This window comes from Eupeodes corollae, chromosome 2, assembly GCF_945859685.1.
Source record: "Eupeodes corollae chromosome 2, idEupCoro1.1, whole genome shotgun sequence".
In the NCBI taxonomy this organism is placed as follows: Eukaryota; Metazoa; Arthropoda; class Insecta; order Diptera; family Syrphidae; genus Eupeodes; species Eupeodes corollae.
In genome coordinates this window covers 61458818-61483520 of record NC_079148.1, presented here as the reverse complement: position 1 = coordinate 61483520, position 24703 = coordinate 61458818, and the positions used below count along the sequence as shown (strand labels likewise).

At 34.5% G+C, this 24703-nt stretch overlaps 1 protein-coding gene across 1 annotated transcript in view; it reads left to right on the top strand.

The window, feature by feature from the left end:
• Positions 1 to 24703, top strand: part of LOC129944277 (allatostatin-A receptor) — a 412899-nt gene that overhangs the window by 106414 nt on the left and 281782 nt on the right. Inside the window, exon 2 of the mRNA XM_056053612.1 lies at positions 6188 to 6216. The gene's annotated coding sequence lies outside the window, so the exon portion shown is untranslated. The remainder of the gene's footprint in view (positions 1 to 6187; positions 6217 to 24703) is intronic.

Here is a 24703-nt window from a genome sequence, read left to right as displayed (position 1 = left end):
TCTGTCACCCTCGGCATTCAGTTTATTGTATGATTATAAAAGTTTTAAATTAAATTCCTAAACGATGAAACTTTCTTTTGTTGTCTGCACTCATCTAGAGTTATATAGAAATAACAATGAAATAGTTTTAAAGCTGCTATATAGACACCTGCGTGAAAATATACTCAATTTTAATTACAACAACAAAATTAGGATCTAGACCACGAAAAATAATTCATGAAATTTTATAATTGGAATCGATGCAAAATTTTACCACCAAAGTTCTCCAAAATCATCATGTAGGCTTTTTCTTTCTCCAAACGTGTTTTAAACAAATGAGGACAGTATTTGCAAAATCAATAATTCTGTTAATTTATTATTGATGGTGGCTTGAGGTTATCATTATTTTCTAGAGTAGCTGGAAACTTTCATTTCCATCACAACGCCCAAGCTTGAATAGATTATTGGAAATTGGTAAACAAATATTTAAATTTCCTAGACACAAAAAAGTTACTCTTTTAATCGGAATTGCTTACCAAAATTCAGAACATCATCCATTGTAAAAGTTGATTATTTTCAATTTCATATCTTTGGCTCATTCTTTCCAACCATCAACTTTATAAAACGAAACATACAATTTCCAGTCGTTATTTTGCTTTACCCACCTTTCAAACATAAATCTTCATTACAGTTATTAGTTTTTGAATTCGGAATTATAGTTTTCGAGGTCTCAGCTCATGGAAGAAACAAACAAACTAAAAACATTTTCGCTTTACGAAACTCGTTTCTATTTTCCCCTCAACGAATGGAACACAAGGTCCTTTAGTAAGATAACTTTAAGGACAAAGAAATGGATTAATTACTCTTTGTGGACCAAAACTTTCTAGAAGCAAACATAAATTGGTGAAGCATGCACTTAGTTTTAGTTTAATCTCACTACAGAATTGAAAACAAAAAAAGTAACCCTAAGGAATTCTACAGGTTCCGCTTGGATTTAAGGAGGAATTCTTGGTGAAAGCATTTTCCTACCATTTATAAATATGTTTGCATTTAGAAAGAGGCAGCTGAGACTGAGGTTAATAGCATAGAGATTATGGTTAAAAGGGGTTTTGAAACATCTGTGGAAGTTTAAGTGTTACTTAAATGAAATATGACTTCTCCAGCAATAAAAACAAGAAACTTGACTTAAAATAAATCAGAAAAATCATAGTAAAATATCATTCACGAAACAGTTTGGGGTTTCAACATGTTTTTTATTTGGAACCTTTTTAAAAAAAACAATTATGCTATTAAAATGATTTATTCACCTGTGAATTATTTATTTTAATACCTTTTTTAAAAGATATACAAATAAAAACCATCAGGACATCTAGGGTAATAAAAAGCTTTTGGGTTTTCCGATTCTGCAAACAACCATAAGGGTTTTCTCCATTTCAATATGGACATTTCAAAAAGTTTTAATGAAATGCTGCTAAAATTTGCCAAAATGTTTTGACAGCTGAAATTTGATGAACACTGATTGACGAAATTATTATTTTTATCTGCAGCACCAATGAATTATCAAAATGTCCTGCATTTGGATATCGACAGTAAAGTTTTCTATTATCAATACTGTGCGTGGGACTGTTGTAAAAATTGACCAACACTTACAACAGATGGACGAAACAATAAAACGAACGATGAAACGGACAATACCAAAGTACAAAGAATGGGACCAAATGGACGCATACAGAAACGCGACTATTGACGCACTACGAAGGCACAAGAGTGGCTTACTGAGAAGACTCAAGAACTTGTACAGATGACTTACAGATCCACACGACTTGGAGGTTAGGACACTGAAGTCGTCAATAAAAAATGAAAATCTGTTGAATAAGGAGAACTACAGGCTATCAATTAACAAGTACTGGGACCGCAAGATCCGGTCAGTCAATTCGAGTGACCCTAGTATGTTCCCCAAAATCAACAAGATATTCAGGAAGAAGAACGACAATGACCTTCCGTGTCTTAAACTCCAAAGAACTGAAGAGAACAGAGATGTACTCAGGACAGCGCAAATAGATCCAGAGGAAGCCATCTTTGACGATGACTTTTACATAAATGAAGATCCGAGGGAAAAAGTGGAGGCGGTGGGAGCTGTGTACAAGGTGAATGTTAGCATTCGCCCTAACCACGACCTGGAAAACAGAGCCCTACTTAATCACTTTTACCTCCGTAATGATATCACACATTGGCGATCTGAGAATCGCGGTTTCATGCGGTTCAATAACGATTCCTTGGCAAATGCCATAATCGCCGAGCAAACGGGTCCAAGTCCCTTCTTAGTGACGAAAGTTGAGCTTCAGCTCATCTTCAACTCAATAAAAAACAAAAAGTCAGCAGGTGTCGATGATATATCCAACATTGCACGATGGAAGCAATTGACATTTACACCACACTCAGTCGTTTGGAAGACCGCTGTGGTCTTTCTCTCCCGAAAAAGGGAAAGGACAACTCCAACCCGTTAAATCTTCGGTCGATATGTCTTCTTCCGAGCATCAGCAAAGTTTTCGAAAAAAATCATTAATAAGGCTGCGTCTAAACTCGTTTCTGATATCCAATGGAATAAATCAAAACAACAATGCACAGGTGCTGTTCTGGTTGATTTGGAAAAGGCCTTTGACACCGTATGGTTAGAGGGCCTTTACCTAAAACTGAGCAGACTTGGCATGAGCAAGCCATTGTTGTATATGTATATGCTTTATGATATGCTTAACGGTAGAAAGTTTGTTGTCCAAAGTGGCAATGTAACTTCTACCACAACATTCTCATTAAAAATGGTCTTCAACAGGGAGCGGTGAATTCGCCGATTCTATTCAGCATTTACACCAGCGATCTGATAGGTAGTCCTACAAAGGCAATTGCGTACGCCGACGATCTAATTGCGTACAGAACAGCCCGAAAGGTTGAGGTTATTAGAATTCTCTTGCAGTGTGATTTCGACAAGATTCAGCGATATTGCGACGACTGGAAACTGAAAATAAATGTCCAAGTCGGAGACAATTCTGTTCCGGACTCCGTTGGCTAGGGCCACGAGCGATACGTGTAAGAATTGGCGCAAGATGGTCATCGTTGATCTTCACGGGCAGCCATTGGCGAGCAAAAGTGTAGTGAAGTACCTCGTTATCTGGTTAGATCACTATTTATATTTCGACAGGCATATAAATGCTGCTCTGACCAGGGCCAGAGGAGCTTTCGCTTTGACGAAACGGCTATTTTTTAGCAGTGGACCCGCCAATGATCATTTATGGTTGTCCTGTGTGGTTCAACGTTGCCCCTTCCCAGATGAAGAAGTTTCGGGTGTTCGAGCGGCAGTGTTTACGACGCTGTACCGGCTTATATCCAGCAGCCGAACCTTCTTATGTGCATTATTTTTCCAACGAGGTCCTTTACAACAGGGCTTGAATCAACAGAATTGACAATTTCGTGATAAAACTCATTCGAGGTTACATTGCAAGAGCTATGTCTTCGAACAACAGTTCAATTTTCGGGGTGTTCTATCCAAACGACGAGTATTTTGAAAGTGCACGCTTGAGCGGCTTCATTTCACCAGAGGCATTCCTCTTTTTAGAGAAATGCGGTTTGACACAGGATAGATTAGCAGTTCCGTTAATCTACCACGTCAGACCGTGGATAGGCGACTCCCATACAATCGGAATGTCATGGCACAAGGCGGAGCAGAGCTCCTTCAGTTTAGTAGGGCTGTGTCCGAACGGGACCGGACTGATAGGGTGAAGCAGGAGAACCAGTTTTGGAGGCTTCAATCGGCGTTTGATATTGGGTAGTTGGGATGTGGTTTTAAGCCTTGGCCGGCTTACATACTTTCTTTTATAGTTTTAGGGTTTAGTTTAAAGTAGAATAGTGACACAAACAAAAAAAATAATAAAAAAAAGACAACAAAATATGAAAAACAAAAATGTTAGATAGTTAGATTTGCTGCTGTGGTTTTTCTAGTTTTAAGTAGTTTATAGGTAGAATAGGTAGTTTAAGTAAGCTTTAAATTTTGTATGTCACGGGTACTGCCTCTTGCGAGAAATTCACAACTTCTCCAAGAGTAATTCTCGTCATGAAAAGTGCTTTCCCAAATTTAGGCGTTCGGATTCGGCTTAAAACTGTAGGTCCCTTCCATTCCTGACAACAGTACTCGCACACAGGAATGAATGGGAGTTGTCAGTCACTAGGCCCTAGCTCTCAAACGGACTGTTGCGCCAACCAATAATAATAATAATGATAATTATTGTTAATACTAAAGGAATTATAAAACCATGTTTTTCAACCTAAGTTAAAATTGTAAATATCGCTTACATTGTGTGATGATTTTACAAAATAGAAAACTATGTCTTCCAAATACAGTATTAATTCTAGTATCGTACTTACTTACTTAAGCTGTAGGACTGTAGGGACGTCCGCAATGGATCTGGGACCCATCCAAAATGCGTCTCCATTCACGTTGGTCCTTAGCTAGCTTTTTTCAGTTTCACACACTAAGTTGTCTGAGGACCTCTTACACCTGCGTGCGCCACCAGAGTCGCATCCTTTCTCTTCTGCGCCGTCTCTTGGGAATGGGTTTGAAAACTTTCTGGGGTGGAGTGTTGATATTGCCATCTATTTCTTTGGACTTTTATTCATTTGACTAGATCCGTATCGTTGTACAGTTCATGGTTATATCGTCTTCTCCACTCCTCATCTATGCAGATGGGACTCAAAATAAACTGAAGAATTTTAATCTCGATGCATACTAAGACGTTGTCATCTTTTTTGACAAGGTACAAACCTTATTGCCATAAATGAGAACCGGGATAATGAGTGTCTTATAGATGGTGACTTTAGATTGTAGATGCTAAGTCCAAAGACGCAGTGATTTGCAAAAATTATTCTTCGTTTGATTTCAGCACTGGTGTCGTTGTCTGAGTTTGTAGCGGTGCCTAGGTAGACAAAGTCAAGAATTTCCTTAAAGTTATAGCAGCTCATGATGACGTTTTGTCCAAGACGTCGTTGTTCAATGTCTTTTTGGCTATCTGAGTAATTGGAAATATCTTTGAAAAATCGTGTCCTAAAGGTGATGGTTGAGCTTTGCTCAATTCGTTCCAGAACGATAATGAAGAAGTCGCATAACAGTGCATAGCCTTGTGTAAAACCTCTTTTGATATCATATGCATTGGTGTGATCTTTTATGACCATGATAAAGAAGTTTGCATTCTCCACCGTCATTCTGCACAAACGGATAAGTTTAACAGGGGTTTAAGTTAAGTTTAACAGGGTGTTGTTACACATTGCTTTGTTCTTTTTCTTTCCTATAAATGCTGTCAAAAGCGGCTTTGAAATCTATGAAAAGATGGTGGGTATGAATTTGAAATTCCTGGATTTTTTCCAAGATCTATCTTAATGTGAATATTTCGAAGTTGGATTTGAATTCAAGCTATTAAACTTACTTACTTACTTAAGATGGCGCTTCAGCCCTGTGTGAACTAGGTCCTCACCCAACAAACTCCTTCATCTAGCTCGGTCCTTAGCTAGATGTCTCCTAATTCGAGCTCTAAGTTGGGTGTGGATTCGAAGCTATTAAAAAAAATGCAATTATATTACCAGGATCAAAACCTTTTCGAGACTGTAGTCAAACTATGAACATATTACTTTTGATGCACATTTTAAAAAACTGTTTTTTAATTTTTAAATAATTGTATGGTAAGACTCGTTTCCATTCTTTAAGGACACATATTTTTTGTATAGTCTTGTCTTACATTTCATAAAATTATTAGTTTTATTCTTTAGAATGTTTTGTTGGACTTATTCATTCAACAAACTAAATAATTTTTGTAATACAAAAATTACTTCTTCTTACTTATCCATAATTAAAATTACCTACTCATCTCAAATCATGACCTTTGAAGTTAAAATATTATTAAAATAACTTCAAATAATTAAATAAGCTTTAATAAGTTCAAAGAAAGCAAACAGGAAAACATAGCAACAATGTTGACAAGAATAATTTATTAATAAATATGAATTAAGTCAATTTAAAAAGAAACAGCGAAGTATAAAAGCTTTCAATAATCTTTAATTTCTTAACAACAAATAAAAATACGAATTGAAACATTTCAATTATAAATTATTCTGAATTTCCCGTTGACTTTTCAATTTATTAATTCTTTTTTATTTTATTTTTCAGTTCTTGGATTATGGACAGTAATGCCAAAGGTACGATGGTAAGCATTCGTGTTAAATTTAAATGAGTAAAAGAAATTTTCAATTATGTCCATGAATGCATAATACATTAAGTTTTTTTTCCAAATAACACAATTCATTCTAAAAGGTCTTCACAAAGTAATTTTATTAATTGAAAAAAAAAAATCGAAGGTATCCGCATTTAATTCGTGAAATCATTACAATTGACACAGAATTTCACAATCCCTAAAAATCTCCCATTAAATTTCAATAAAGTAGATTTTGAAGAAAGCCAACAGAGGAGCGGGTCTGGAAATGTTTCACTCTTTAATATAAGTGATAAGAAAAACATAATCTGGAATTAAAAAGAAAGTATATTCTTAGAAATAAGAAAGTGAAATAAAAAATAAGGGCTCAAAAGTATAGTGGATTAAATGAGCTTAACAAAAGTTCGTATTACCTTTATTTTGACCATAATATTCAAATTGAAATATTGAAATCACAAAGTGGTTTTTTCTTTGTTAATACCTTATGACACTTTGACAATACTCTTTGAAGAAGGGTGGCTTAAGAGCTTAGGATAACCTAAGCTAAAATAAAAAATGGTCTTAATTTTTTTTTCGATTTCATCAAGGAATTTAAAAATGGCTCATTCCAAAAATATTTAAAAATTTGTATTGGTTAGGCGCCCTATGTATAGTTTTGTAAACGGTTTTTAGATGGTTTTGAGATTTTTGAGTACACCTAGAGAACTTCCAAAATAAAATTTTCTTGACAGACAGGCAACATTTATTGCAAAATTTGCAAAATGCGACACTCTAAAAACGTCTCTTTCATGAGGAGTAAAACTGTTTTCAGAAGTTTTCTGATATATAGACAAATTTTAACTTGAATATCAAGCCACTAAAAAAAAATTCAATTAATTAAAAAAAAACGAATAAATTAGGGAATGAATCGGTCCGATTTTTTCGTATTGTTTCAAGGTCCCTAGAGTCGAAATAAAAAATTTTGTGAACGTACATTCGCGACGTAACCATAGTTCAAGACCCAGTAGAAATATCGAAATTTTTCCACCTCTATATCGACCCGACGGACTGACTATAATTACAATTATCTTTAAACAATATTGGACTTTCGAATCTAATATTTATGATGATCGAAATTCCTCTTTTTAATAATTTTAGATTACACAAAATCAAAATTGCACACCGCCGATGTGCCGCGAAAGTTATTATGAGCTGAGCTGAAAATTTAGTCTTCAAATCAACTTACGAAATAAAAGAAAGGTTTTATTTTCCAGATGGGAAATTTAAGTTATGTTTTATTGCCTGGAAAACCTTGGCCGAAGCCGGGATTAAAAACCAGGATCTTTTATAAAAGAAAAAAAATACAAATTGAGCTATTGAGATAGACAGAAGGTCAATTCTCGATAAATGTTTTTCAAAAAAAAGAAAATGATGGATATAATGATAAAAACCGATAAAAAAAAACACCCAAAAAAAATTATTTCAACTAGAAAAAAATCAAAAGCGCTAAACGCGTCCCGCAATGCCGGGAAATTAATATTTTGACTCGAAGGTCAAAAGGACGAATCATAGGAAAAAATTTAGTAACGCCAAAAAGCAATATTCACAGCAGAATACAATAATCTTCAACTCAATACGAAACTTAAGGAAAAAAAACTTGATACATAAATTACGTCTTTTTAAAAGAAAAAATCCTTCACACAATTTTCGTTAATCTTCTAATCGCTTTGGGCGCAATCCAAATCATTATGGCGAGCTTGACCCTTCCGGCTACTTGCCCTCAGGCAATCCTCGCGGATCTTTTGCGTGGTGATTGATCTGTCTCGGTCCCGCAACTTCCTGCAACCATAAGATTGGGGTGTGCCACCAGGTATCTTTCATCGCACGCGATCTCTTTAAAGAAGTGATGCGATCACCCAGTAGTTCAGTGAGTGATTTTAGCTCTTCACTTTCGAATCTATATCAGCCAAGACTTTCTGAAAAATCGTGTGGAATGTCGTGTTGAAGGTAGTTAGTAGCCAAGCCTATAATTAAAGTGAAAGTTATTAAAATATTCTTGGAGTGATTTTTCTATCGTTAATACTTTATGATGGGCCCTCGGCCATACTAAGTTAAAATGGTGTGACTTTTCTACACACATTGTTGGCCATGGGTGTCGTCTTCATGACTTGACGATATTGTTCAACCAATATGTGGGCCAACCGTCGCACAGTTCGTTTGTGTGGAATCCTTTCGCACACTATGGTAAGACCTGTTGAATTTGCCTTCCCAAAATGCCAAAATAGCAGGTCACTGGCTGATGGCCAACGTTTCTAGTAAACTCTTCCAGAATTTTGAGGCCGCAGTAAGAATTGTGAAGGGTGATTAGCAAAAAGGGGGATGAAACTTGTTGTGGTAAAATCTACCGCAACAATATCAAAAAAACATTTGTCACCTCGAATATTTTACGAACAAAAAATGATTTTATGTCCAAAATGATTTTGTGCAACGAAGAATAACAAAATTTTACTAAGAGATCGTAAAATTAATTTTCGGATTAAATATCTTTTCAAAAATTTCAGATATTGGATTTAAATTAATTTGATTTTATAAAAATATTGTTTTCAACAAACGGTCAAATTAAAAAAAAAAAAACGTATTGACAATTTTTTTACAAAAAATAAAAACCTAAAAAAACTTGGTAATTTATTTTACTTTTGACTCAAATATCCTTTCAAAAATTAAAAATATTGACGTCAAACTAATTTTATCGCACTGAATATATTGTTTTCAACATTCAGTAAATTTTTAATAAAAATCAAACAGTCAGTTTTTTCATTAAAAAATAAAATCTACAAAAAATAGAACGCAAATTTATTATAAAAATTGTTGATCTGTTCTCAATATTTCGTAAACAATAAAATATATTGACTTCAAATTAATATCAATCAAGAACTGACCGTGATAAAATTTGTCCGATAATTATTCCAACAATAAAACAAAACTTCAAATTCTTCCTTTGATTTGTCAAAGAAAGAAGATTTATGAGAGAAAGTCTCTGTGAATAAGACAGTAATGTTTGAATGCCATGAAACCACGGAAGGGATCGTAGACAAAAACGCAAACATCTTTTCTGAATAGCTTCGAGTCTTGTGACCATACTGTACAAGCATATTCTAGGACTGGTCTCACAAATGAAACAAAAACTAATTTTTAAACAAAAGGATCACGGAAATCACGGCCAAATCTCTTAATAAATCCCTGAACTCTATTTGCTTTTTTAACTATGAAGTTAATATGTTCATTGAATGTTAGTTTAGGATTTAAGACAACACCTAAGTCAGAAAATACATATACTCTACTTAAAGGACAAGAATATAACATGTAACTAAAAATGATTGGAACTTTTTTGCGTGTAAAACTCATGGTTTTACATTTGTCAACATTTGAAACAAGACGATTATTACTGCACCATTCCCTGAATAATATTAAGCCTTCTTGCAAGAGAAGACAGTCAGATGTAGAGTTAATTTTTTTTAATTTTAATGTCATCAGCATATATTTGGACAGACGATTTTTTTATGATCACAACCAAGTCAATTATAAATTAAACAAATAGAATAGGACCAAGGTGACTACCCTGGGGGACACCAGAATTCACAACAAATGAACACTTGAAAACTCATTACAAAATTTAACACTATAACGTCTATCTTGCAACTATGAGGAGATCCAGTTTAAGAAACTGTCGTTAAAACCTTGCTGTGATAGTTTTAATAGTAATGTCTTATGACACAATTTATCTAAGGCCTTGCTGAAATCAGTAAAGATACAATCTACTTGTTCACGTTATTCAAAAACATCTACACAAAGGGACGTAAAGCTAAACAGATTAGTAACAGTTGAACGCTTTTAACAAAACCATGCTGGTTATCACAGATAATTGAACTACAGTGAAAAGAAAGGACGCTAGTTTATGTATCACATATAGTTTAGCAATAGGTCGTTAGTTTAATATTTCTTCCAGACAAAAGGAAACAGCGACTTACTTAAGGACGTGTTGAAAAGACGGGTGTGCTAAATACGCAGCACATATCTTTAAAATGGATGATGGTATACCGTCGGGATCAGGACTAAAACATTCGTCAAGTTGTAGGATACTATTAAGGACAGTATCTTCACTGATAAAGAAATTGATAGAATTTAAGTGGGGAAAGTTTACAACATCGGTAGATGTGTTAGGAAAACTATTATTATTGTAATCTACAAAAGCATCTTTGAGGTAGTTTGCAAACATGTTCGAAATTATTCTCGGCTCATTACTATTTGAAGTCATATCAGTCATTAAGTTAGGGTACCGACATGATTTCTTCTTTCGATTAACTAATTTCCAAAAACTATCAGGATTAATTTTAATGTTTAATTCAATTTGCCGAATGTAGTCATCATATAGGATGTTAGAGTTGTCAGTGAAAAGTTGTTTTATTATAATGAACGTCCTATAATCATCATCAGTTCTTGTTTGATTGTACTTTATCCAAGCCTTGTTAATTTTGTTTTTTAAGTTTTTAACGTGAGAATCAAACCATGGTGGAACACTCAAGTAATTTCGAGTCTTTTTAAATGGAATTGTTTTGTAGAAACAGTCAAATAGGGTTACATAAAAAATGTTACACATATTGTCAATATTTAAGTTACAAAATAAGTGATCCCAATTGATCGTACATAATAAGCTAAAAGGGTTTCAAAATTACACCTACTAAAGTTGAATTCTAGTTTGTTTTTATTAGATAGCATGTGAGGTTAAGCCATGTTTAAATTAAGTGCTATGTCTAATGGAGGATGATAGCGATCTTCGTCCACAATTTTGACAGCAGAAGAAATCACAGCTGCTTCAGAGCATATGATTTCGGAGAAAAATAGCCGATCGAGTGCTTTTCCAAAACGGTTCTTCGCACCATTTAATTGGCTTAAGCCACAAGACATATCATCTTTTAATAAAAACTCGTTTGAAGATGACAGGTTTATTGGAACGTAGAAGTTATCGTCGTCAATTTGAATCCAATTGATATTGGGTAAATTAAAATTACCAACAACCAGTACATCGTCTTTAGGCTCCAAAAGGATATAAATACTTTCTATACATTTGTTTAGTTTTTCATAAAACTCGTTCTGGGAGCTTGGAGATATATATGCTGATACAATAAATAAATGTCCTATTTCCATTTTTATTTTGAAGCATAGTATTTCGATGTCTGTCGATCGAAAGTCGTCAATCAGGTAACTAGTGAGATTATTGTTAATAGCAACAAGAACTCCGCCACCAACAGCGTTTGAATCGTCTGAGTTATGACTATCACGTCTAAATACTTGATAAGAGGAGTTAAAACGCTCCGAGTCCGAGATAGAGTTGTTGAGCCATGTTTCCGTCAATATTATGACATCGTGAGGAAGATTGTTAATGTTTTTGTGAACAACGTTTTTCTTTGTTCGAAGTCCATTTACGTTTTGGTAGTAGATTAATACCTTTTTAAGCTGGCTTAGCGTGGTCCGATACTGACGAAAAGGGTTGTTCGACTTATTCATAAATTCATGAACTATTATTCCTTTAGGCTAAAACGATGGTGAATTTAAAACATGGAAAATTGAATCAGGTGCACTTTTTTTAAATGACGAATACTTAGTATGGTTACGATATAAAATTTTCTCAACATTTAACGTAAATGGGGAACCCAGCTTTTCGAACAAGTGATTTTTTATGTCAAGTGCATTTGTAGACGGTGCAAGTTTAGAAAGAAACAATATTTTTTGTCCATCAAGAGCCTTTAGTCTGGATACAATTGGAGATGTTAGTGAGGTAGTTTCGTTGGTGAGTTTTGACAAAAATATGTTTTTCGACAAAGAAGAAGTCGAAGAATCCACATTCAGTTGGGTCGTTCAATTAGATAGTGAAGGATTAACAACTGATATCATGATGGTAGTGTTAAAGAAGAAATAGAGAACGAAGTAGGTACATGGTTGCTAGTGTTAAAATTGGCTACTGGTTGCAACTTTCATTGGTAAATGACATATGTCTTTTTACCTTTTTTAACAAAACAGGAAAACTACAAACCTTTCAAGCAAGAGAACTTGACAGACTTGATGGCAAGTTATCAGTGTGGGTCGCATTCCAGCCTCATTTAGTATTTGACAACTTTTCAAAACAAACTTTTCAATCTCTTTGCATAAATTGCTGAAAAGCTTTTCAAAACTCTAAATATAATGTCAAAAGTTTATTGTTGGTGCAAAAGAAAGATCTTGCAAAGTAACAACACCTTAAGTTTTCAGAAAAGACTTTGCACTTTTCTAATTTGAGCATATAGAATTTTTGTTTTTGCAAGAAGTAAAACGTTTCAATTTAATAATTTCATATTTGCAATTTTGAATTTGGTAAAATGTAATTTGCAAATTAAAAGTCCAAAAATGCAAAGGGAAAATCGTTTTTTTTTCGAAAATTGAAGCTAAATTCAAAAAGAACTAAAAGAAAGTGGTTGTTTGTAGACTATGGCCTAAATGTGTGTAGATCTTAGCGTACCACAGATGGCAAAAACAAATATTGGAACTTTTTATTCAATTATAACAACTAAGTCGGGTCAGACAAAAAACAAAGAAGTAATTTCATTAAGTTTTACAATGTATCCATGTCCAGAGAATTCAAATGTCGATTTTATGCGTATCAATGTTGAGAAATGAGAAGTAATATTCGAGCTTTCTTACTTTTTTTTTTATAAAGGCAGCCGTTCTACAATTGATACGGAGGTACTCGAAAAAATTTTAAAATTACAGAAGAATAGAAAACAATCATTTTTGTCGCGATAGTGTGCAAACAATCATGAAATCATGGGTTGCTTAAATGAGGCATCTAATAGACCGAATTGTTCATGCTTAAAAAACTCATTGTCTATGACACCAACACGATACAAAATACAGCGTTTTTACATACAAATGTTGTCGACAGAGTTTTAAATTTTAAAAATTAAAAAAAATTGAAGAAATAATTACTCATCATACTTTACGAACATGCCTTCGAGGTACTTAATAGCTATCAACTGTACCAACGTTTATATTCCAGAATCAAGCAAACGACAAAATTTCATCAGCTGTTGGATCATACTTCTACGTTTATTTACAGCAAAAAGTTTTTAATTGTAATACTTGTAAAATCATACTTTACTATGGATATCTTTTCCAAAAAAACTAGCTACATATATTTCAATGCTTTATTAATTAAAAGCTTGTCCCGTTTTTAATTTGGAAGTATCATTTAAATGGATGGTTTAAATGTTTTATCCAATAATTTAAGCCTCAAAGAACTCATATTATACTTCTACAAATAGTAATAAGAAAATGTCAAGTTTTGTAATACAGAATAGTATTTAAAAATGATGGTGCAATATCTTACCCAACCTCTTGTTAAGTTTACACTTTTCTTAGAACTTAGCAATTTGCTAGCTATTTAAAATTTTAATCTTCTGCTTACCATTATTTTCTTCGTTGAAAAATACTCCGTTTGTAAATGTAAATCAGATAAACCAACATTTTTGAATCGTTCTATTAGTCTGAAATATTATAAGCTTCAAGTCATAGAAATTTATAAAATTCCAAACAAAATTAAACAATCCATCTTCAACTTATCAGTTTGGTAACTTTCTAAAACAGCTTTAACATTTTGTTTTCTAAATAACCTTTTCCTCATAGTGAAACGGGTTAAGGTAATATTTAATTGAAAACTAAAACTTTATCTAAATAAAAATGTGATGACGCAGTTTTCCGAAAATAGTCCTTGGTTTCTTTAAAGGGGTCGTTTTTGTTATCCGCGATACGGGTCCCTGATTTTATCTTGATAATGGTGCTAAAAAATAGCGCTAAGGTTTTCTCTTTGCTATTTTCAGAACTTACTAAAAAAAGGAATCATTGTATGTATATTAAAATAAGCATCCAATTCTTTATCAATTGAAAAAGTTACTCAACCTAAATAACTGCTGACGTAGTTTAACATCAGATAAATTGAGAGAAACAATGGTCTATGTTTTTTTTTTGTTTTGTTTTTAAAGAAAATAAAGACAAATATTTAAGGGTTACAAAAACCATCGATTCAGTAGAGTTCTCTTCTTAGTCTTTTGTAGGAACAATAGCCAATTATAATCCCAGAAGTCATGATTCTAATTTAGAATTTTATTAAGGTAAAGAAGACTTAGATTTTAATAACCTTAAAAATGACTTTTATCCTTTTTTCATCATTATTTGCATGCTTCAATTTAGTAATAATAATAATTATTACTTATCTATATAAAGCGCGAAAACAGACACTTACCTTAAGGTGATATAAGCATGAATAAACTGACAAAACCCTTTTGTTTTTCCACCAAAATTCTAAAATGGAAAAAGGATTTTATTACATTTTTTTCTGTGTGAATAAACTTTGTAGATAATTTAAGGAGCTTAAAGGATTAAATTTTATATACGTTCTGAGAATGGAATTTAAATATACCTACCTAACCTAGATACCTTCTTTTTTTTGTATTTGAAATCCGAATAGCAAAGAACAAACCTTAGCACCATTCTCTCTGGCACCATTATCATCGAGATAAAATCAGGAAAAGTTAATTCAAAATTTGCCAAACTCTTATAAAATAGTTTGCATTGTGTGTTCGGTGATTGTGTTCTTGTTCATTTCCATACTTAATTCTCAATCTGTGTTATCAACTTGATAAAGAATTTTTATTGTGACTTGAATGAGTGAACACAATTATCCACAAGGTGATTCTATAAAATAGTGGTATACTATACTGTAGACTTCGCAAACTTTTGTCTTTTCAAATAATAAGATATTTTGAAAGCGAATAAAGGGTCACTCCTTTGGTAACGATCTGTTGGATTTCATCCAACATCAAACTCATGTTTCCAAACGGTCCAACTTATATCCCTGCCAGTAGTAGAGTTTCAACATCTACGATAAATTTTTTATTTCAAATATTCCGCATTGCTTTACGACCCCTATTATACTTACATATTTAAATGCAAAATTTCGTCTATGTTGATTATTTTGAAAAAAAAAGTATGTAAGATTGTATTAATGTACCTGTCCCTAGGAAAACAATTAATAAACGAACTGTTATTCTTCCTTGTATAATTTTGAATCTTATTAAAACATGAAATATGTTTAGTTTAGACGAAATTTTGAAGGTTACCGACAGCAACACGATTTTCAACAAATGAACCATCTCGACAAACTAATAACAGAATCGATATCAAAATTCAGGAACATAGAATGTACAAAAAACATCTAATACCTAAGTTCTAAACCGTTTTTGAACATACATAAAATAATTAAAAACGAAAAATACTCAAATACCACCTCTTGAACCATCAGGGACAGTTCATACTTCTAACGCAGACAAAGCAAATACACTTTAGCAAATACTAGCAATCATGACACCATCTTTAACCTCTACAACGATCCTGTTTTAACAAACCTTGTAGATATGTCTGTCATGGAATTTAGAAGAACTTCAATAATCTTATCTGCAGGGGAATTCATTTATGTTGAAGACATTGAATATTTTTTAATCTTAAATTTAAAAATTCTCCTGTAATGGATGGTATTCAAAATAAATTCCTTAAAGAACATCCAATGGGTGAATTTGTTTATTTAGTTTCTTTAATAAATGCCTGTTTTAAAATTCAATATTTTCTACTAAAGTAAAAGACGACAAAAGTTTTAAGAATATTGAAATCTGGAAAACCCCGAAGTGATCCACTAAGTTATATAGGCCAATAAGGCTATTGAGTAGTATTATTTAGAATTTTTAAAAATTAATTCTCTGCAAATTAGAATTGTTTTTGAATGAAAATAATATCTTACCAAATTGGGTTTCCGGAGAGAGCATAACTCGTCACATCAGGTTTAAGGAATCTGTATACACGTAAAAGAAAACTTTAGAGAAAAAAATCAATAGGATTAGTTTTGCTAGATGTTGAAAAAGTTTTTGACACTGTTAGGCACAATGCTCTCATTCATAAACTCATTATAAATAAATGTCCAATTTTCTTAATAAAACTTATACAAAGTTTCTTAAGTGATAGAAAATTTATGGCTGCATTAAATTAAACAAATTCAGTCTAGGCAACTATTCCTGCTGGCGTTCCTCAAGGATCAGGGTTATCTACTCTACTTTGTTCAATATTTGTATCTCTGATTTTCCAGTTTTGCAAAATTGTGAATTTGGGATGTATGCAGATGTAATTGCGCTATTCTCATTCAATAAACATCCTTATAATATAATAAACAATATTCAAATTGATTTAGAAATTGTATTTGAGTATTACAAACACTGGAAAATTAAAATGAATGCTGCAAAAATCCAAGCTATTGTTTTTAATATTAACTTTAAGAAGTGTGATATACCGTGGGTCATCTCTGTCAAGTATTTAGGTATTCACTTAGATAAGAAGTTGAGCTTAAAGGAAAACACACACACATGACAGCAAATAAAATAAATGTCGGTACCAAAATGTTCTATCCCTTTATTAACTGAAGGTCATTGCTAAGCAAAACACAATAAACTTATTATTTTTAAATTAATTTTTTAAGCAATACTGTTATATGGATCGCCGGTAATGGGGTGATTGTGCTATAATGCATTGCTGATAACTTCCCATCCCGTCTGTCGAATTGTCTTGCTTAAAGGGTTTCTAGGTTTTCATGTTTTGTTAAAAAGGTGATGAAATAGTTTAAATTCAAAATCTATTTTTTGTTAGCAAGATCTTTAGTCGAAAATCAACTTTTTCCAATTTTAGTAGCATTTCCTAAAAGATTTTATAAGGTGTTTTTTTAGCTATTATCTTTTTGGCCATGCCAGTTTAAACAGCTGACGCACGTTTCGTGTTTTTTTTTCACTGACAAACCAGACAAAATGGAATCATTCCGGTCGAACTACAAAAATGCTCAGTCATGATCATTCCACCATTGCAAATCATTCTGACCAGTTGTTTAAGGTTGAGGTATATTCACAAAGCCTGGAGAATGGCAAAAGTAGTCTTCATTCCTAAAGCAGGAAACCCTACCACGTTAACCCTAAAGATCTACGACCAATCAGCCTATAATCCTCCCTTCTTAAAACCTTGGAAAGATTGATTAAAATTTACATCAGACATAACTTAAAACCATGTCTCATTTCCACAGCTCAACATGCTTACTCAGTAGAATCAGCACTTCATTCGCGTATTACGTACGTGTTATTGAATATTAACTCGAGTAGCGTTCCTAGATATCCAAGGAGCTTTCAACAACGTCAGTTACCAGGCGATCACAACAGAAGTGGATAAGCTGAAATTAGAGAAATCACTCATAGATCTTATAAGTCTCATGCTCAAAAGCAGGACAATAACTTTTAGTATGAGAAGTTTTACTACCACCCCCAAGGTGGGGTTCTTTCGCCCCTTTTATGGAACATGGTAGTAAAGAGTAAACGACCTACTAACATCATTGGAAGCAGAGTGTTTCACGATGATTGCCTATGCTGACGACGTTGCAATGTTTGTTTCTAGGAAACACCCCAAGTTCTTTCGGAACTCCTACAAAATGCTTTAAATAGGCTAACAAAATGGGCTTAGCAATGTGGCTTGGACGTCAATCCACATAAAACAGAACTAATACTCTTTTCGAGAATGTATACAATTCCTCAGATTAGCCCACCCAAGATTAAAGGAATACCATTAAGCTTTTCCGACCAAGCTAAATATGTAGGCCTCATTTTAGACCAAAAACTAAATTGGAAGGCAAATATTGATGAAAGAGTAAAAAAGGCTCTTGTAGCTCTTTTTATACTTATAAAAAGGCCATAGGATCAAAATGGGGCTTCTCCCCAAAAATAACCCACATGGAGTTGTCGTATGGTGGACCGCACTGGAAAAGATGGTAAATCTAAATAATCTTTTAAACCTAACACGTCTTGAAATCTTCTTCAAAATGGTGGCAGTCAACTCATGTGTGAAGCTTAGAGCCACCTCTCAATGGAACAGTAACAATACTGGACATACTACTATTCTAGACAATTTCAGATCTATCCCAGATCACATAGTTTATATCACCCCAAAAATGGTATTCGATAAAAGCTTCCATGTGTCCATCCCTTCAAGATTCTCCTGGGAAGAAGAGAGACCCCTGGAAGACGATGCGGTACATTTCTATACAGACTGTTCAAAGACCGATTATGGAGTTGAAAGTGGTATCTATTCGGAACAACTGAATCTCAGTCTTCTGCCTAATGTTAGACAAAAAGATAACATAGAAACACCACATGCTACATGAAAATATCTTCTCACGCAATATGCTCTAGAATCAACAAATGCTAGATGGTCACAGAGTACCACCTGCCTAGCAACCAAGCAAATATGGCCAAGCATAGACTTAAAACGGTCCAAAGGCTTGATATCCCTGAGCAGACAAATTATAAGCTCTACAATTGGAGTAATAACAGGACACTGTCTCATAGGAAGACATGCTCTGAGGCTAGGGGTCTACACAAATGACTTCTGGAGAAGCTGCATGGACGAGGAGGAAGAGGAAACAGTCCAACACCTTCTATGTACATGTCCAGCACTCTCCATTAGAAGGAATAACTTTCTCGGTAATCCTTTCTTCGATAAGCCAGTGAACTGGCAACGATTGACAGAAAACGTCTCTCTAACTTCATTAAAAGTACGAAATCGTTTGTTTAAGTTTATTACTCTCCCATGAGTAACCTCATTAGTGGTATCAAAATGGACCCTTGAGGTCAAGGTTAGTCAATGACATCTGGACAGCCACTCCAACCTAACCTTCAGTTACAAACATCTTCAGTTTGGTCTATAGTTTAACCATGAAACTTCTTACAATGGAACAACGCTTTCAAATTTTTGAATTTTATTATCAAAATACGTGCTCTGTTAAGAAAGTTAATCGCGCTCTTCTTTCATTTTATGGTCAGCGACGAAGCTCATTTTTGGCTCAATGGGTACGTAAATAAGCAGGATTTCCGATTTTTGAGTGAATATCAGACAGAAGCATTGCAAGAGCTACCAATGCATCCAAAAAACTAAGCTGATGGACCATTTAAGGCGCAGTCACGTTCGACATTTGCATGAAATTATCTTCAAACATTAAATTATATGGAATACTATCGACTCAAAAGAATGTATTTCTCTGAATTGTATGTGCGTTTTTCTTAAAACTTTTTTATAGCTTGAAAAACACTTGAATTTTAATTCCCATTTGGCCAAATTTTTAATAAAGCTAATAGATTTCTCGCTTTCAAAAGAAATTTCAAACCGCTATGTACCTAAAGCGCTCTACATTTGCCTAGTCCGTCCTCATCTTGAATATGCAAGCCAAGCATGATCTCCCTTTTATGAAAACCATTCACTTAGAATTGAAAATTTTCAAAAACGTTTCGTTTGATTTGCCTTACGTGTTGCCTCGCCTGGAATGATACACACATCCAACTCAACTTGCCTCCTGATATATTATTTGCTCACCAATTGTTAATGGCCAATATAGATTCCGAGGCACTCTTAAGTGATATTCATCTTAACACTAACCCTCGAAAACTGCAATTTGTCTCGCTTTTCTGTATCCTTCATCACCGCACTAATTACGGGCACTTTGAACCACTGTCTAGAATTCTTCGTTACTGCAACGCTGCTATTATAGTCTTCGACTTTCTAAATACTATTTGTTAGCTTTTGTACATTAAAGAATTGTAAATTAGTGTTAAGTTTAGTTAAGTTATAGCTTGTGTTAATCTGAATAAATATATAAAAATATATCATATTTCTGTGCTATGCAATGACTTAAAAATATTGAAAACTCTGTAACTTTCCGTTTAGCCAATAAAATAAAATATCTATCTAAAAAATTTTACATTTCTGTATACAAAATTTAATTATGAAGTCTTTAAACATTTGCAGTTCCGATACGAAATTTATTTTCAAGACATATTTGCAAGTAAAAGAAAACGTTCGGTCATATAAAAGGATAAAAATTCTTTCGCTTGAATCATAAATCAAATTGTGTGAATTTGCATCAAGGCTACGTGTTTTACCCTTTTGGTTATTTAACAATATTTATGGAACATTTGTTACATCAAAATGATGAACAAGGCCTGTCTTATCTGCAAGACGGCAAGCTGCGGCGATGAAAGACTTGAATTTAGAGACATCCCTCTCTATATATCTTATGACGCTCGATTTTAAAATAAAACCGAATGCGAGTCGACAAAAACCCCCCAAAGCCATAACTCAATGTTCTTTTCCATTTAAATGGCTTTCACTTATATAAGCAAGCACTTAGGGCTTAGGCAGTTAAAATATCCTGCAGCAGATAAGAGTCCATACATACATACATAGATACATAAATGAATGGATGCGAATAAAAAAACCATACAATTTTATTTATGACTAGCAAATAGAAAGATTAATGGCCAATGCAATAGAAAAACATAAATAACTATTCCAACCGAAGCAATATTTAATGGGAATAATATTATGAGTCATAGCAAAAGTGCATTGTTTTTTTTCTTTTTTATTAATCGTTTATTGCTGCCTTTCATTTAAAACATTGTTTTTAGTATGCAAATGTACCTAATCATTTATTGTTTTAATATTTCTAATTTAATGGCCTCATTTTCCGAGTGGCCATTGGTTTCACATAAAGTTAATTAAAAGTATTTGAAAATTGACTTAGGTATGTATGAAGGACCTGAAATTAAAATTATATTGAATTTAATTCAAGAATTCAAAAATATTTTCAAGTTAGGTACTTAATGTCTATTAACCTATTAAAATACGTGGACATTTTCCCTAACTGAAAGTAGACCTACAATATTTATTACTATTGCAAGTTGCGAAGCTTGTATGAGCTTGTATGAAAATTCTTTAATAGTTATGATCCTTCAGAATTAAATTTGCTCTGAGTTTTAATTGTAGATGATCTTTCCATTAGAATTTAGCTCCATACACTATGGCTTCGATCCATGCAAATTCGAATCTTTAGATAAGGTGACGTTTACGCGGAGAGTGGGCCTCCAAAAACAACCGAAGGTGAACTAGCGGTTTGTGGGCCTGGGACGTCCGTCGTCTTCTCTCCTAACAGAGGGTTACGATGCACCCATGCCCTCTCCAATCGCGACTTCAACCTCTACAAATGTCGTAGACAGTCGATCCTTAATGGAGACTGAGGACGACCTTAATATGATGCTTCTGAGCGAGGACGAGCTCTTGGGTTAATCCTCAGACTCAGAGGATCAGAACAAAATCGTGGTGGAGGTTGGTCGGTCTAATTATATACAAAATGCTGCAGTCAGTACAGAATAATCTCCAACACTTCATAAAGGCCTCGGCCTCACTTCTTCTCCATCTGGCAAGAAACGGGAAAGACATTGTCCTGGATCCAAGAGCCATGGATTGTGGGATCCGTTGTTGGAGGATTCAGGACTCCTGGGTACTACACACTGTGTGTGACAGAAAAAGGTGAACTTAGATCTTGCATACTAGTGAAATGTATTTTTACTCCATCGTTTCAGTGACAAAGATACCACCGTAGCTAGGCTGGAAACAACCAAAGGAAGTTTCTGGCTAGTGTCGGCGTATCTTGGTCATGACCACCTAGAACTGGAAAGTATCCAAAGAACACTCGTTCCCTAATCATAGATATATCCACTTTAATATAAATATGGATGATAAACCGAGTCCATTGGATTTTCGAAATTATCGGGAAACTGACTCGGCTTCATACAGGAACTCATAACAGAGTTTACTAGAACCTGGACTATCTAGTCCTAAGTCTAACGCTAATGAACTTGACAACAAAATCAATGACCTTACCTCAGCTATAAGCAGATCGCTAGAAATTGCTTGTCCACTTATATACATAAGAGGAAAGAGGAAACCAAAATGGTGGGCCTCAGAGCTTGACTCGCTCAGGAAAGAATGCAGGAAACTTTTCAACCGGGTAAATGCCGCAAGACTAGCTTCTCACTGCGGCTCTAACAAAGAATCCCTATGAATTTAAAAGAACACACTAAGGAAATCTTACGATCTTCTTGGCGATCCTTCTGTGACACTATAGAAGAAACTTCTGAAGCCTCTAGGTTACGGAAAATTCTTTCAACTAGTACAGAGATGCCAAGCTGCTTGAAAAATGCAGACGACTCCTGGACAAATTCAAGTAATGAATCGCCGAACTTACTATTGGACACTCACTTTCCTGGTAGTTCTCTTACCGAAACTTGCAACAATTGTATACGTTCAAGTTCAAATACAACATATCCACAAGGTCTGATCACAAGGGATAAGCAACAATGGGCTCTCAACAGCTTCCAACCGAATTACAAAGGACTTCTGATATAATTGCACCAATCCTTGAGGCAATTTTTACCAGCTGTCTTTACCTGGTCTATGTTCTCTCGGCATGGAGAAGAGTTAAAGTTGTTTTTATACCCAAAGCAGGTAAATGCTCGCAAGTCAATCCTAAAGATCTACGACCTATAAGTCTATCATCATTCCTTCTTGAGACCTTGGAAAGATTGATTGATATCCATTTAAGGGCAAGTATCGATACAAGACTTCTGTCTTCGTCTCAACATGCCTACTGTAAAAATAAATTGGTGGAAACAGTGTTACACACTTTAGTTCGAACCATCGAATATTCCCTCCATCATAAAGAGTTCACTTTAATGGCTTTCCTTAACACCGAAGGTGCCTTTAACAACGTGGACACATTTTCAATCACATCTGCACTAACAGAGTTCGCTTCGGGAGTTAATTCATTTAATGCTTATTAGTAGAATAATTAACTCAAAACTGGGCAACTCTTCTGGTAGACGATTTGTTAGCACAGGGACACCGCAAGGTGGTGTTCTATCCCCTCTCCTCTTTAACTTAGTGGTGAATGAAATCCTAACTAGTCGGGATGCGGAGGGTTTCAGAGTGATAGCCTATGTGGACGACGTTGCTATATTAGTTTCAGGAAAGCATCTGAACATCCTAAAAGAACTCTTACAAAATGTTCTGGACAGACTTTTTTCGAAGAGATACAAAATTAAATTTGTCAACCCTCCCTATGTTAATCAAAATTCTGAGGCGAGGCTAAGGTTTAGGTTTTGTCTTAGATAAAAAACTAAATTGGAAACGAAAAGTACAGAAAAGATTTAAAAAATCTACTGTAGCTCTCTTTTCTTGCAAAAAAGCTATCGGTAATAAATGGGGTTTGCAACCCAGAATCACGCATTGGCTATACACATCGGTAATCAGACCGATTTTAACGCTTCGCACGATCCCGTCTGCGGCACTGGACCCCTTCTTCTACCTTACACCTCTTGATATATTAAGCAAACAAATAGCTGCAAGCTCTGCTATTCGCCTCAATGCTTCGTCGCAGTGGACTAACAACAACATTGGCCACTCCGTAATTCTAAGGTACTTAGAATCAATTCCAAAGCACACAGACTACAATTCGACAGAAACTTCCAGATTTCTATACCTGCCAGATATTTTTGGGATAAAAGGACATTCTTGGAGGATGAGTCAATTCACTTTTACACAGATTGGTCAAATACAAAAGAAGAAGTTGGTGGAGGTGTGTACTCTGAACGACTGAAATTAAGTCTCTCATTCCGCTTTCCCACTCATTGTAGCGTGTTCCAAGCGATTTTTTTGACACTGTCTAATAGATAATTACGCCACGAGACTAGGCGTATTCTCAAATGACTTTTCCAGAAGCTGCATTGACGAGGAAGAGGAAGAAACGGTTCTTCATCTTCTCTGCACATGCCCTGCTCTGACTCGAAAACGCAAGAATTACCTAAGGGAATTCTTTTTTAGGGATCTAAACGATCTAGATCACATCGGTATAATCAGCCTCTCACGTTTCGTAAGGTACTCAAGCTGGTTCCATTGAGCTTAGGAGGAAGCCTCAAGATTCATGTGGTATCACAATGGGCCAATTAACTGGCCTAAGTGTATCCGTTTCCATCTTGGACCGCCACTTTAACCTAACCTAACCTTTCCTTCCATTGGAGCATGAAATAAAATGTTTACTGAACTCGCCTCTTCATAAGTGCATTGTTGCTCGTATTGTGTGGCATGTAGCACCGTCCTGTTGAAACCAAATGTCATGCAAGTTAAGCTCTTGCATTTTGGGCAAAAAAAAGTTGGAGATCATCCTACTGTATAGCTCTCACCATTCACAGTTACGTTATGATTCGCATCATCTTTGAATAAGTTGCAATGCTTCTGGTTGATATTCGCTCCAATTCTGCTTATTTACGTACCCACTGACCCAAAAATGAGCTTCGTCGCTGACTGGGTATAAAATGGAAGAAGCGCGCGATGAACTTTCTTAACAGAGCACGCATTTTGATAATAAAATTCAATAATTTGCAAGCGTTGTTCGTTGTAAGACGATTGATGGTTAAATTATATACTAAGTCCCAGAA